The following is a 13,679-nucleotide window of genomic DNA, read 5'->3' on the forward strand; positions in this document are numbered from 1 at the left end:
CCACTACACTACAGAAACCCGATGAAAACACCTCAACTGGTCTTTAGACGCAAACAAAACCAAATTTATAAACCAACGCGAGGAATGTTGAGTCATTCAAAAGTCGCAAAACGCGTTTCTGATTGGTTCCAAACGACACTCCCACCTTGTCTCGAACTGGGCACCGTCGACAATTGTGGCAAATGTGATGTCCACTTCACTACAGAAACTCAACGGTTTTCAAACAGGGACTTTCACGCGTTAGGCAAAAGTGAAAACCCCTACTCTTGAAAAACTGTTTAAAAAACTGAAGCCGTCCTTACAGGCAAACAAAACTAATGTAAAGAGAAATGCAAGGGCTTTCTTCTCTCGTCATCTAAAAGTGAATGTCACTCGGGAATATTTTGTTACTGCCCCATAGCAAAAGCAACCCCTGCGTCATTTTCTGTTCTGTTTAAATCAGTGGTTCTTTTGCATATGAAGCAAACTCTTAGTGGCAGGTATGAGCGGCATCTACCGTGGCGGGAAAGACACGACGAAACAAGATTTTTCTTTCCGATTCCTTAAAAAAAAAGAGACAGTCTCTTGTTTCTGCCCGGTTTTGATCCGGGGACCTTTCGCGTGTTAGGCGAACGTGATAACCACTACACTACAGAAACAAGTTGACTGCTCTCTTCTAGACCTTTGAGTACAGCAGACTAGATGGAGAACACTGAGCGCAGTAATAACTGGCAGCTACTTTGGAGGAAAAGACACAATGAAAAAAGATTTCTCTCTCTTGTGTCTTCAAAAGTAGAACATCTCATGTTTCTGCCCGGTTTCGAACCGGGGACCTTTCGCGTGTGAGGCGAACGTGATAACCACTACACTACAGAAACCCGATGAAAACACCGCAACTGGTCTTTAGACGCAAACAAAACCAAATTTATAAACCAACGCGAGGAATGTTGAGTCATTCAAAAGTCGCAAAACGCGTTTCTGATTGGTTCCAAACGACACTCCCACCTTGTCTCGAACTGGGCACCGTCGACAATTGTGGCAAATGTGATGTCCACTTCACTACAGAAACTCAACGGTTTTCAAACAGGGACTTTCACGCGTTAGGCAAAAGTGAAAACCCCTACTCTTGAAAAACTGTTTAAAAAACTGAAGCCGTCCTTACAGGCAAACAAAACTAATGTAAAGAGAAATGCAAGGGCTTTCTTCTCTCGTCATCTAAAAGTGAATGTCACTCGGGAATATTTTGTTACTGCCCCATAGCAAAAGCAACCCCTGCGTCATTTTCTGTTCTGTTTAAATCAGGTTCTTTTGCATATGAAGCAAACTCTTAGTGGCAGGTATGAGTGGCATCTACCGTGGCAGGAAAGACACGACGAAACAAGATTTTTCTTTCCGATTCCTTAAAATAAAAGAGGCAGTCTCTTGTTTCTGCCCGGTTTCGAACCGGGGACCTTTCGCGTGTTAGGCGAACGTGATAACCACTACACTACAGAAACACGTTGACTGCTCACTTCTAGACCTTTGAGTACAGCAGACTAGATGGAGAACACTGAGCGCAGAAATAACTGGCAGCTACTTTGGAGGAAAAGACACAATGAAAAAAGATTTCTCTCTCTTGTGTCTTCAAAAGAAGAACATCTCATGTTTCTGCCCGGTTTCAAACCGGGGACCTTTCGCGAGTGAGGCGAACGTGATAACCACTACACTACAGAAACCCGATGAAAACACCTCAACTGGTCTTTAGACGCAAACAAAACCAAATTTATAAACCAACGCGAGGAATGTTGAGTCATTCAAAAGTCGCAAAACGCGTTTCTGATTGGTTCCAAACGACACTCCCACCTTGTCTCGAACTGGGCACCGTCGACAATTGTGGCAAATGTGATGTCCACTTCACTACAGAAACTCAACGGTTTTCAAACAGGGACTTTCACGCGTTAGTCAAAAGTGAAAACCCCTACTCTTGAAAAACTGTTTAAAAAACTGAAGCCGTCCTTACAGGCAAACAAAACTAATGTAAAGAGAAATGCAAGGGCTTTCTTCTCTCGTCATCTAAAAGTGAATGTCACTCGGGAATATTTTGTTACTGCCCCATAGCAAAAGCAACCCCTGCGTCATTTTCTGTTCTGTTTAAATCAGTGGTTCTTTTGCATATGAAGCAAACTCTTAGTGGCAGGTATGAGTGGCATCTACCGTGGCGGGAAAGACACGACGAAACAAGATTTTTCTTTCCGATTCCTTAAAAAAAAAGAGACAGTCTCTTGTTTCTGCCCGGTTTCGATCCGGGGACCTTTCGCGTGTTAGGCGAACGTGATAACCACTACACTACAGAAACACGTTGACTGCTCTCTTCTAGACCTTTGAGTACAGCAGACTAGATGGAGAACACTGAGCGCAGTAATAACTGGCAGCTACTTTGGAGGAAAAGACACAATGAAAAAAGATTTCTCTCTCTTGTGTCTTCAAAAGTAGAACATCTCATGTTTCTGCCCGGTTTCGAACCGGGGACCTTTCGCGTGTGAGGCGAACGTGATAACCACTACACTACAGAAACCCGATGAAAACACCTCAACTGGTCTTTAGACGCAAACAAAACCAAATTTATAAACCAACGCGAGGAATGTTGAGTCATTCAAAAGTCGCAAAACGCGTTTCTGATTGGTTCCAAACGACACTCCCACCTTGTCTCGAACTGGGCACCGTCGACAATTGTGGCAAATGTGATGTCCACTTCACTACAGAAACTCAACGGTTTTCAAACAGGGACTTTCACGCGTTAGGCAAAAGTGAAAACCCCTACTCTTGAAAAACTGTTTAAAAAACTGAAGCCGTCCTTACAGGCAAACAAAACTAATGTAAAGAGAAATGCAAGGGCTTTCTTCTCTCGTCATCTAAAAGTGAATGTCACTCGGGAATATTTTGTTACTGCCCCATAGCAAAAGCAACCCCTGCGTCATTTTCTGTTCTGTTTAAATCAGTGGTTCTTTTGCATATGAAGCAAACTCTTAGTGGCAGGTATGAGTGGCATCTACCGTGGCGGGAAAGACACGACGAAACAAGATTTTTCTTTCCGATTCCTTAAAAAAAAAGAGACAGTCTCTTGTTTCTGCCCGGTTTCGAACCGGGGACCTTTCGCGTATTAGGCGAACGTGATAACCACTACACTACAGAAACACGTTGACTGCTCACTTCTAGACCTTTGAGTACAGCAGACTAGATGGAGAACACTGAGCGCAGTAATAACTGGCAGCTACTTTGGAGGAAAAGACACAATGAAAAAAGATTTCTCTCTCTTGTGTCTTCAAAAGTAGAACATCTCATGTTTCTGCCCGGTTTCGAACCGGGGACCTTTCGCGTGCGAGGCGAACGTGATAACCACTACACTACAGAAACCCGATGAAAACACCGCAACTGGTCTTTAGACGCAAACAAAACCAAATTTATAAACCAACGCGAGGAATGTTGAGTCATTCAAAAGTCGCAAAACGCGTTTCTGATTGGTTCAAAACGACACTCCCACCTTGTCTCGAACTGGGCACCGTCGACAATTGTGGCAAATGTGATGTCCACTTCACTACAGAAACTCAACGGTTTTCAAACAGGGACTTTCACGCGTTAGGCAAAAGTGAAAACCCCTACTCTTGAAAAACTGTTTAAAAAACTGAAGCCGTCCTTACAGGCAAACAAAACTAATGTAAAGAGAAATGCAAGGGCTTTCTTCTCTCGTCATCTAAAAGTGAATGTCACTCGGGAATATTTTGTTACTGCCCCATAGCAAAAGCAACCCCTGCGTCATTTTCTGTTCTGTTTAAATCAGTGGTTCTTTTGCATATGAAGCAAACTCTTAGTGGCAGGTATGAGTGGCATCTACCGTGGCGGGAAAGACACGACGAAACAAGATTTTTCTTTCCGATTCCTTAAAAAAAAGAGACAGTCTCTTGTTTCTGCCCGGTTTCGAACCGGGGACCTTTCGCGTGTTAGGCGAACGTGATAACCACTACACTACAGAAACACGTTGACTGCTCACTTCTAGACCTTTGAGTACAGCAGACTAGATGGAGAACACTGAGCGCAGTAATAACTGGCAGCTACTTTGGAGGAAAAGACACAATGAAAAAAGATTTCTCTCTCTTGTGTCTTCAAAAGTAGAACATCTCATGTTTCTGCCCGGTTTCGAACCGGGGACCTTTCGCGTGTGAGGCGAACGTGATAACCACTACACTACAGAAACCCGATGAAAACACCTCAACTGGTCTTTAGACGCAAACAAAACCAAATTTATAAACCAACGCGAGGAATGTTGAGTCATTCAAAAGTCGCAAAACGCGTTTCTGATTGGTTCCAAACGACACTCCCACCTTGTCTCGAACTGGGCACCGTCGACAATTGTGGCAAATGTGATGTCCACTTCACTACAGAAACTCAACGGTTTTCAAACAGGGACTTTCACGCGTTAGGCAAAAGTGAAAACCCCTACTCTTGAAAAACTGTTTAAAAAACTGAAGCCGTCCTTACAGGCAAACAAAACTAATGTAAAGAGAAATGCAAGGGCTTTCTTCTCTCGTCATCTAAAAGTGAATGTCACTCGGGAATATTTTGTTACTGCCCCATAGCAAAAGCAACCCCTGCGTCATTTTCTGTTCTGTTTAAATCAGTGGTTCTTTTGCATATGAAGCAAACTCTTAGTGGCAGGTATGAGTGGCATCTACCGTGGCGGGAAAGACACGACGAAACAAGATTTTTCTTTCCGATTCCTTAAAAAAAAGAGACAGTCTCTTGTTTCTGCCCGGTTTCGAACCGGGGACCTTTCGCGTGTTAGGCGAACGTGATAACCACTACACTACAGAAACACGTTGACTGCTCACTTCTAGACCTTTGAGTACAGCAGACTAGATGGAGAACACTGAGCGCAGTAATAACTGGCAGCTACTTTGGAGGAAAAGACACAATGAAAAAAGATTTCTCTCTCTTGTGTCTTCAAAAGTAGAACATCTCATGTTTCTGCCCGGTTTCGAACCGGGGACCTTTCGCGTGTGAGGCGAACGTGATAACCACTACACTACAGAAACCCGATGAAAACACCTCAACTGGTCTTTAGACGCAAACAAAACCAAATTTATAAACCAACGCGAGGAATGTTGAGTCATTCAAAAGTCGCAAAACGCGTTTCTGATTGGTTCCAAACGACACTCCCACCTTGTCTCGAACTGGGCACCGTTGACAATTGTGGCAAATGTGATGTCCACTTCACTACAGAAACTCAACGGTTTTCAAACAGGGACTTTCACGCGTTAGGCAAAAGTGAAAACCCCTACTCTTGAAAAACTGTTTAAAAAACTGAAGCCGTCCTTACAGGCAAACAAAACTAATGTAAAGAGAAATGCAAGGGCTTTCTTCTCTCGTCATCTAAAAGTGAATGTCACTCGGGAATATTTTGTTACTGCCCCATAGCAAAAGCAACCCCTGCGTCATTTTCTGTTCTGTTTAAATCAGGTTCTTTTGCATATGAAGCAAACTCTTAGTGGCAGGTATGAGTGGCATCTACCGTGGCAGGAAAGACACGACGAAACAAGATTTTTCTTTCCGATTCCTTAAAAAAAAAGAGACAGTCTCTTGTTTCTGCCCGGTTTCGAAACGGGGACCTTTCGCGTGTTAGGCGAACGTGATAACCACTACACTACAGAAACACGTTGACTGCTCACTTCTAGACCTTTGAGTACAGCAGACTAGATGGAGAACACTGAGCGCAGTAGTAACTGGCAGCTACTTTGGAGGAAAAGACACAATGAAAAAAGATTTCTCTCTCTTGTGTCTTCAAAAGAAGAACATCTCATGTTTCTGCCCGGTTTCAAACCGGGGACCTTTCGCGTGTGAGGCGAACGTGATAATCACTACACTACAGAAACCCGATGAAAACACCTCAACTGGTCTTTAGACGCAAACAAAACCAAATTTATAAACCAACGCGAGGAATGTTGAGTCATTCAAAAGTCGCAAAACGCGTTTCTGATTGGTTCCAAACGACACTCCCACCTTGTCTCGAACTGGGCACCGTCGACAATTGTGGCAAATGTGATGTCCACTTCACTACAGAAACTCAACGGTTTTCAAACAGGGACTTTCACGCGTTAGGCAAAAGTGAAAACCCCTACTCTTGAAAAACTGTTTAAAAAACTGAAGCCGTCCTTACAGGCAAACAAAACTAATGTAAAGAGAAATGCAAGGGCTTTCTTCTCTCGTCATCTAAAAGTGAATGTCACTCGGGAATATTTTGTTACTGCCCCATAGCAAAAGCAACCCCTGCGTCATTTTCTGTTCTGTTTAAATCAGTGGTTCTTTTGCATATGAAGCAAACTCTTAGTGGCAGGTATGAGTGGCATCTACCGTGGCGGGAAAGACACGACGAAACAAGATTTTTCTTTCCGATTCCTTAAAAAAAAAGAGACAGTCTCTTGTTTCTGCCCGGTTTCGATCCGGGGACCTTTCGCGTGTTAGGCGAACGTGATAACCACTACACTACAGAAACACGTTGACTGCTCACTTCTAGACCTTTGAGTACAGCAGACTAGATGGAGAACACTGAGCACAGTAATAACTGGCAGCTACTTTGGAGGAAAAGACACAATGAAAAAAGATTTCTCTCTCTTGTGTCTTCAAAAGTAGAACATCTCATGTTTCTGCCCGGTTTCGAAACGGGGACCTTTCGCGTGTGAGGCGAACGTGATAACCACTACACTACAGAAACCCGATGAAAACACCTCAACTGGTCTTTAGACGCAAACAAAACCAAATTTATAAACCAACGCGAGGAATGTTGAGTCATTCAAAAGTCGCAAAACGCGTTTCTGATTGGTTCCAAACGACACTCCCACCTTGTCTCGAACTGGGCACCGTCGACAATTGTGGCAAATGTGATGTCCACTTCACTACAGAAACTCAACGGTTTTCAAACAGGGACTTTCACGCGTTAGGCAAAAGTGAAAACCCCTACTCTTGAAAAACTGTTTAAAAAACTGAAGCCGTCCTTACAGGCAAACAAAACTAATGTAAAGAGAAATGCAAGGGCTTTCTTCTCTCGTCATCTAAAAGTGAATGTCACTCGGGAATATTTTGTTACTGCCCCATAGCAAAAGCAACCCCTGCGTCATTTTCTGTTCTGTTTAAATCAGTGGTTCTTTTGCATATGAAGCAAACTCTTAGTGGCAGGTATGAGCGGCATCTACCGTGGCGGGAAAGACACGACGAAACAAGATTTTTCTTTCCGATTCCTTAAAAAAAAAGAGACAGTCTCTTGTTTCTGCCCGGTTTCGATCCGGGGACCTTTCGCGTGTTAGGCGAACGTGATAACCACTACACTACAGAAACAAGTTGACTGCTCTCTTCTAGACCTTTGAGTACAGCAGACTAGATGGAGAACACTGAGCGCAGTAATAACTGGCAGCTACTTTGGAGGAAAAGACACAATGAAAAAAGATTTCTCTCTCTTGTGTCTTCAAAAGTAGAACATCTCATGTTTCTGCCCGGTTTCGAACCGGGGACCTTTCGCGTGTGAGGCGAACGTGATAACCACTACACTACAGAAACCCGATGAAAACACCGCAACTGGTCTTTAGACGCAAACAAAACCAAATTTATAAACCAACGCGAGGAATGTTGAGTCATTCAAAAGTCGCAAAACGCGTTTCTGATTGGTTCCAAACGACACTCCCACCTTGTCTCGAACTGGGCACCGTCGACAATTGTGGCAAATGTGATGTCCACTTCACTACAGAAACTCAACGGTTTTCAAACAGGGACTTTCACGCGTTAGGCAAAAGTGAAAACCCCTACTCTTGAAAAACTGTTTAAAAAACTGAAGCCGTCCTTACAGGCAAACAAAACTAATGTAAAGAGAAATGCAAGGGCTTTCTTCTCTCGTCATCTAAAAGTGAATGTCACTCGGGAATATTTTGTTACTGCCCCATAGCAAAAGCAACCCCTGCGTCATTTTCTGTTCTGTTTAAATCAGGTTCTTTTGCATATGAAGCAAACTCTTAGTGGCAGGTATGAGTGGCATCTACCGTGGCAGGAAAGACACGACGAAACAAGATTTTTCTTTCCGATTCCTTAAAATAAAAGAGACAGTCTCTTGTTTCTGCCCGGTTTCGAACCGGGGACCTTTCGCGTGTTAGGCGAACGTGATAACCACTACACTACAGAAACACGTTGACTGCTCACTTCTAGACCTTTGAGTACAGCAGACTAGATGGAGAACACTGAGCGCAGAAATAACTGGCAGCTACTTTGGAGGAAAAGACACAATGAAAAAAGATTTCTCTCTCTTGTGTCTTCAAAAGAAGAACATCTCATGTTTCTGCCCGGTTTCAAACCGGGGACCTTTCGCGAGTGAGGCGAACGTGATAACCACTACACTACAGAAACCCGATGAAAACACCTCAACTGGTCTTTAGACGCAAACAAAACCAAATTTATAAACCAACGCGAGGAATGTTGAGTCATTCAAAAGTCGCAAAACGCGTTTCTGATTGGTTCCAAACGACACTCCCACCTTGTCTCGAACTGGGCACCGTCGACAATTGTGGCAAATGTGATGTCCACTTCACTACAGAAACTCAACGGTTTTCAAACAGGGACTTTCACGCGTTAGGCAAAAGTGAAAACCCCTACTCTTGAAAAACTGTTTAAAAAACTGAAGCCGTCCTTACAGGCAAACAAAACTAATGTAAAGAGAAATGCAAGGGCTTTCTTCTCTCGTCATCTAAAAGTGAATGTCACTCGGGAATATTTTGTTACTGCCCCATAGCAAAAGCAACCCCTGCGTCATTTTCTGTTCTGTTTAAATCAGTGGTTCTTTTGCATATGAAGCAAACTCTTAGTGGCAGGTATGAGTGGCATCTACCGTGGCGGGAAAGACACGACGAAACAAGATTTTTCTTTCCGATTCCTTAAAAAAAAAGAGACAGTCTCTTGTTTCCGCCCGGTTTCGAACCGGGGACTTTTCGCGTGTTAGGCGAACGTGATAACCACTACACTACAGAAACACGTTGACTGCTCACTTCTAGACCTTTGAGTACAGCAGACTAGATGGAGAACACTGAGCGCAGTAATAACTGGCAGCTACTTTGGAGGAAAAGACACAATGAAAAAAGATTTCTCTCTCTTGTGTCTTCAAAAGTAGAACATCTCATGTTTCTGCCCGGTTTCGAACCAGGGACCTTTCGCGTGTGAGGCGAACGTGATAACCACTACACTACAGAAACCCGATGAACTGGTCTTTAGACGCAAACAAAACCAAATTTATAAACCAACGCGAGGAATGTTGAGTCATTCAAAAGTCGCAAAACGCGTTTCTGATTGGTTCCAAACGACACTCCCACCTTGTCTCGAACTGGGCACCGTTGACAATTGTGGCAAATGTGATGTCCACTTCACTACAGAAACTCAACGGTTTTCAAACAGGGACTTTCACGCGTTAGGCAAAAGTGAAAACCCCTACTCTTGAAAAACTGTTTAAAAAACTGAAGCCGTCCTTACAGGCAAACAAAACTAATGTAAAGAGAAATGCAAGGGCTTTCTTCTCTCGTCATCTAAAAGTGAATGTCACTCGGGAATATTTTGTTACTGCCCCATAGCAAAAGCAACCCCTGCGTCATTTTCTGTTCTGTTTAAATCAGGTTCTTTTGCATATGAAGCAAACTCTTAGTGGCAGTTATGAGTGGCATCTACCGTGGCAGGAAAGACACGACGAAACAAGATTTTTCTTTCCGATTCCTTAAAAAAAAAGAGACAGTCTCTTGTTTCTGCCCGGTTTCGAACCGGGGACCTTTTGCGTGTGAGGCGAACGTGATAACCACTACACTACAGAAACCCGATGAAAACACCTCAACTGGTCTTTAGACGCAAACAAAACCAAATTTATAAACCAACGCGAGGAATGTTGAGTCATTCAAAAGTCGCAAAACGCGTTTCTGATTGGTTCCAAACGACACTCCCACCTTGTCTCGAACTGGGCACCGTCGACAATTGTGGCAAATGTGATGTCCACTTCACTACAGAAACTCAACGGTTTTCAAACAGGGACTTTCACGCGTTAGGCAAAAGTGAAAACCCCTACTCTTGAAAAACTGTTTAAAAAACTGAAGCCGTCCTTACAGGCAAACAAAACTAATGTAAAGAGAAATGCAAGGGCTTTCTTCTCTCGTCATCTAAAAGTGAATGTCACTCGGGAATATTTTGTTACTGCCCCATAGCAAAAGCAACCCCTGCGTCATTTTCTGTTCTGTTTAAATCAGTGGTTCTTTTGCATATGAAGCAAACTCTTAGTGGCAGGTATGAGTGGCATCTACCGTGGCGGGAAAGACACGACGAAACAAGATTTTTCTTTCCGATTCCTTAAAAAAAAGAGACAGTCTCTTGTTTCTGCCCGGTTTCGAACAAGGGACCTTTCGCGTATTAGGCGAACGTGATAACCACTACACTACAGAAACACGTTGACTGCTCACTTCTAGACCTTTGAGTACAGCAGACGAGATGGAGAACACTGAGCGCAGTAATAACTGGCAGCTACTTTGGAGGAAAAGACACAATGAAAAAAGATTTCTCTCTCTTGTGTCTTCAAAAGTAGAACATCTCATGTTTCTGCCCGGTTTCGAACCGGGGACCTTTCGCGTGTGAGGCGAACGTGATAACCACTACACTACAGAAACCCGATGAAAACACCTCAACTGGTCTTTAGACGCAAACAAAACCAAATTTATAAACCAACGCGAGGAATGTTGAGTCATTCAAAAGTCGCAAAACGCGTTTCTGATTGGTTCCAAACGACACTCCCACCTTGTCTCGAACTGGGCACCGTCGACAATTGTGGCAAATGTGATGTCCACTTCACTACAGAAACTCAACGGTTTTCAAACAGGGACTTTCACGCGTTAGGCAAAAGTGAAAACCCCTACTCTTGAAAAACTGTTTAAAAAACTGAAGCCGTCCTTACAGGCAAACAAAACTAATGTAAAGAGAAATGCAAGGGCTTTCTTCTCTCGTCATCTAAAAGTGAATGTCACTCGGGAATATTTTGTTACTGCCCCATAGCAAAAGCAACCCCTGCGTCATTTTCTGTTCTGTTTAAATCAGTGGTTCTTTTGCATATGAAGCAAACTCTTAGTGGCAGGTATGAGTGGCATCTACCGTGGCGGGAAAGACACGACGAAACAAGATTTTTCTTTCCGATTCCTTAAAAAAAAAGAGACAGTCTCTTGTTTCTGCCCGGTTTCAATCCGGGGACCTTTCGCGTGTTAGGCGAACGTGATAACCACTACACTACAGAAACACGTTGACTGCTCTCTTCTAGACCTTTGAGTACAGCAGACTAGATGGAGAACACTGAGCGCAGTAATAACTGGCAGCTACTTTGGAGGAAAAGACACAATGAAAAAAGATTTCTCTCTCTTGTGTCTTCAAAAGTAGAACATCTCATGTTTCTGCCCGGTTTCGAACCGGGGACCTTTCGCGTGTGAGGCGAACGTGATAACCACTACACTACAGAAACCCGATGAAAACACCTCAACTGGTCTTTAGACGCAAACAAAACCAAATTTATAAACCAACGCGAGGAATGTTGAGTCATTCAAAAGTCGCAAAACGCGTTTCTGATTGGTTCCAAACGACACTCCCACCTTGTCTCGAACTGGGCACCGTCGACAATTGTGGCAAATGTGATGTCCACTTCACTACAGAAACTCAACGGTTTTCAAACAGGGACTTTCACGCGTTAGGCAAAAGTGAAAACCCCTACTCTTGAAAAACTGTTTAAAAAACTGAAGCCGTCCTTACAGGCAAACAAAACTAATGTAAAGAGAAATGCAAGGGCTTTCTTCTCTCGTCATCTAAAAGTGAATGTCACTCGGGAATATTTTGTTACTGCCCCATAGCAAAAGCAACCCCTGCGTCATTTTCTGTTCTGTTTAAATCAGTGGTTCTTTTGCATATGAAGCAAACTCTTAGTGGCAGGTATGAGTGGCATCTACCGTGGCGGGAAAGACACGACGAAACAAGATTTTTCTTTCCGATTCCTTAAAAAAAAGAGACAGTCTCTTGTTTCTGCACGGTTTCGAACCGGGGACCTTTCGCGTATTAGGCGAACGTGATAACCACTACACTACAGAAACACGTTGACTGCTCACTTCTAGACCTTTGAGTACAGCAGACTAGATGGAGAACACTGAGCGCAGTAATAACTGGCAGCTACTTTGGAGGAAAAGACACAATGAAAAAAGATTTCTCTCTCTTGTGTCTTCAAAAGTAGAACATCTCATGTTTCTGCCCGGTTTCGAACCGGGGACCTTTCGCGTGTGAGGCGAACGTGATAACCACTACACTACAGAAACCAGATGAAAACACCGCAACTGGTCTTTAGACGCAAACAAAACCAAATTTATAAACCAACGCGAGGAATGTTGAGTCATTCAAAAGTCGCAAAACGCGTTTCTGATTGGTTCCAAACGACACTCCCACCTTGTCTCGAACTGGGCACCGTCGACAATTGTGGCAAATGTGATGTCCACTTCACTACAGAAACTCAACGGTTTTCAAACAGGGACTTTCACGCGTTAGGCAAAAGTGAAAACCCCTACTCTTGAAAAACTGTTTAAAAAACTGAAGCCGTCCTTACAGGCAAACAAAACTAATGTAAAGAGAAATGCAAGGGCTTTCTTCTCTCGTCATCTAAAAGTGAATGTCACTCGGGAATATTTTGTTACTGCCCCATAGCAAAAGCAACCCCTGCGTCATTTTCTGTTCTGTTTAAATCAGGTTCTTTTGCATATGAAGCAAACTCTTAGTGGCAGGTATGAGTGGCATCTACCGTGGCAGGAAAGACACGACGAAACAAGATTTTTCTTTCCGATTCCTTAAAAAAAAAGAGACAGTCTCTTGTTTCTGCCCGGTTTCGAACCGGGGACCTTTCGCGTGTTAGGCGAACGTGATAACCACTACACTACAGAAACACGTTGACTGCTCACTTCTAGACCTTTGAGTACAGCAGACTAGATGGAGAACACTGAGCGCAGTAATAACTGGCAGCTACTTTGGAGGAAAAGACACAATGAAAAAAGATTTCTCTCTCTTGTGTCTTCAAAAGAAGAACATCTCATGTTTCTGCCCGGTTTCAAACCGGGGACCTTTCGCGAGTGAGGCGAACGTGATAACCACTACACTACAGAAACCCGATGAAAACACCTCAACTGGTCTTTAGACGCAAACAAAACCAAATTTATAAACCAACGCGAGGAATGTTGAGTCATTCAAAAGTCGCAAAACGCGTTTCTGATTGGTTCCAAACGACACTCCCACCTTGTCTCGAACTGGGCACCGTCGACAATTGTGGCAAATGTGATGTCCACTTCACTACAGAAACTCAACGGTTTTCAAACAGGGACTTTCACGCGTTAGGCAAAAGTGAAAACCCCTACTCTTGAAAAACTGTTTAAAAAACTGAAGCCGTCCTTACAGGCAAACAAAACTAATGTAAAGAGAAATGCAAGGGCTTTCTTCTCTCGTCATCTAAAAGTGAATGTCACTCGGGAATATTTTGTTACTGCCCCATAGCAAAAGCAACCCCTGCGTCATTTTCTGTTCTGTTTAAATCAGTGGTTCTTTTGCATATGAAGCAAACTCTTAGTGGCAGGTATGAGTGGCATCTACCG

The 13,679-nt window shown here is 43.4% G+C and overlaps 15 non-coding genes across 15 annotated transcripts; all 15 read right to left on the reverse strand.

The window, feature by feature from the left end:
• Positions 1-784: 784 nt before the first annotated feature.
• TRNAV-CAC (transfer RNA valine (anticodon CAC)) lies at positions 785-857 on the reverse strand. Its single transcript has one exon. It is a non-coding gene; the product is annotated as a tRNA-Val (tRNA).
• A 545-nt stretch (positions 858-1,402) lies between these two features.
• TRNAV-AAC (transfer RNA valine (anticodon AAC)) lies at positions 1,403-1,475 on the reverse strand. The gene has a single exon. It is a non-coding gene; the product is annotated as a tRNA-Val (tRNA).
• A 985-nt stretch (positions 1,476-2,460) lies between these two features.
• TRNAV-CAC (transfer RNA valine (anticodon CAC)) lies at positions 2,461-2,533 on the reverse strand. Its single transcript has one exon. It is a non-coding gene; the product is annotated as a tRNA-Val (tRNA).
• A 766-nt stretch (positions 2,534-3,299) lies between these two features.
• On the reverse strand, positions 3,300-3,372 carry TRNAA-CGC (transfer RNA alanine (anticodon CGC)). Its single transcript has one exon. It is a non-coding gene; the product is annotated as a tRNA-Ala (tRNA).
• Positions 3,373-3,918: 546 nt separating this feature from the next.
• Positions 3,919-3,991, reverse strand: TRNAV-AAC (transfer RNA valine (anticodon AAC)). Its single transcript has one exon. It is a non-coding gene; the product is annotated as a tRNA-Val (tRNA).
• A 146-nt stretch (positions 3,992-4,137) lies between these two features.
• TRNAV-CAC (transfer RNA valine (anticodon CAC)) lies at positions 4,138-4,210 on the reverse strand. Its single transcript has one exon. It is a non-coding gene; the product is annotated as a tRNA-Val (tRNA).
• Positions 4,211-4,756: 546 nt separating this feature from the next.
• TRNAV-AAC (transfer RNA valine (anticodon AAC)) lies at positions 4,757-4,829 on the reverse strand. The gene has a single exon. It is a non-coding gene; the product is annotated as a tRNA-Val (tRNA).
• A 146-nt stretch (positions 4,830-4,975) lies between these two features.
• TRNAV-CAC (transfer RNA valine (anticodon CAC)) lies at positions 4,976-5,048 on the reverse strand. The gene has a single exon. It is a non-coding gene; the product is annotated as a tRNA-Val (tRNA).
• A 2,442-nt stretch (positions 5,049-7,490) lies between these two features.
• Positions 7,491-7,563, reverse strand: TRNAV-CAC (transfer RNA valine (anticodon CAC)). Its single transcript has one exon. It is a non-coding gene; the product is annotated as a tRNA-Val (tRNA).
• Positions 7,564-8,108: 545 nt separating this feature from the next.
• Positions 8,109-8,181, reverse strand: TRNAV-AAC (transfer RNA valine (anticodon AAC)). Its single transcript has one exon. It is a non-coding gene; the product is annotated as a tRNA-Val (tRNA).
• Positions 8,182-9,166: 985 nt separating this feature from the next.
• Positions 9,167-9,239, reverse strand: TRNAV-CAC (transfer RNA valine (anticodon CAC)). The gene has a single exon. It is a non-coding gene; the product is annotated as a tRNA-Val (tRNA).
• A 1,373-nt stretch (positions 9,240-10,612) lies between these two features.
• TRNAV-CAC (transfer RNA valine (anticodon CAC)) lies at positions 10,613-10,685 on the reverse strand. Its single transcript has one exon. It is a non-coding gene; the product is annotated as a tRNA-Val (tRNA).
• Positions 10,686-11,451: 766 nt separating this feature from the next.
• On the reverse strand, positions 11,452-11,524 carry TRNAV-CAC (transfer RNA valine (anticodon CAC)). The gene has a single exon. It is a non-coding gene; the product is annotated as a tRNA-Val (tRNA).
• Positions 11,525-12,289: 765 nt separating this feature from the next.
• On the reverse strand, positions 12,290-12,362 carry TRNAV-CAC (transfer RNA valine (anticodon CAC)). Its single transcript has one exon. It is a non-coding gene; the product is annotated as a tRNA-Val (tRNA).
• A 545-nt stretch (positions 12,363-12,907) lies between these two features.
• TRNAV-AAC (transfer RNA valine (anticodon AAC)) lies at positions 12,908-12,980 on the reverse strand. The gene has a single exon. It is a non-coding gene; the product is annotated as a tRNA-Val (tRNA).
• Between the last annotated feature and the right edge of the window lie 699 nt (positions 12,981-13,679).

Source organism: Engystomops pustulosus, chromosome 6, assembly GCF_040894005.1.
Source record: "Engystomops pustulosus chromosome 6, aEngPut4.maternal, whole genome shotgun sequence".
NCBI lineage: Eukaryota > Metazoa > Chordata > Amphibia > Anura > Leptodactylidae > Engystomops > Engystomops pustulosus.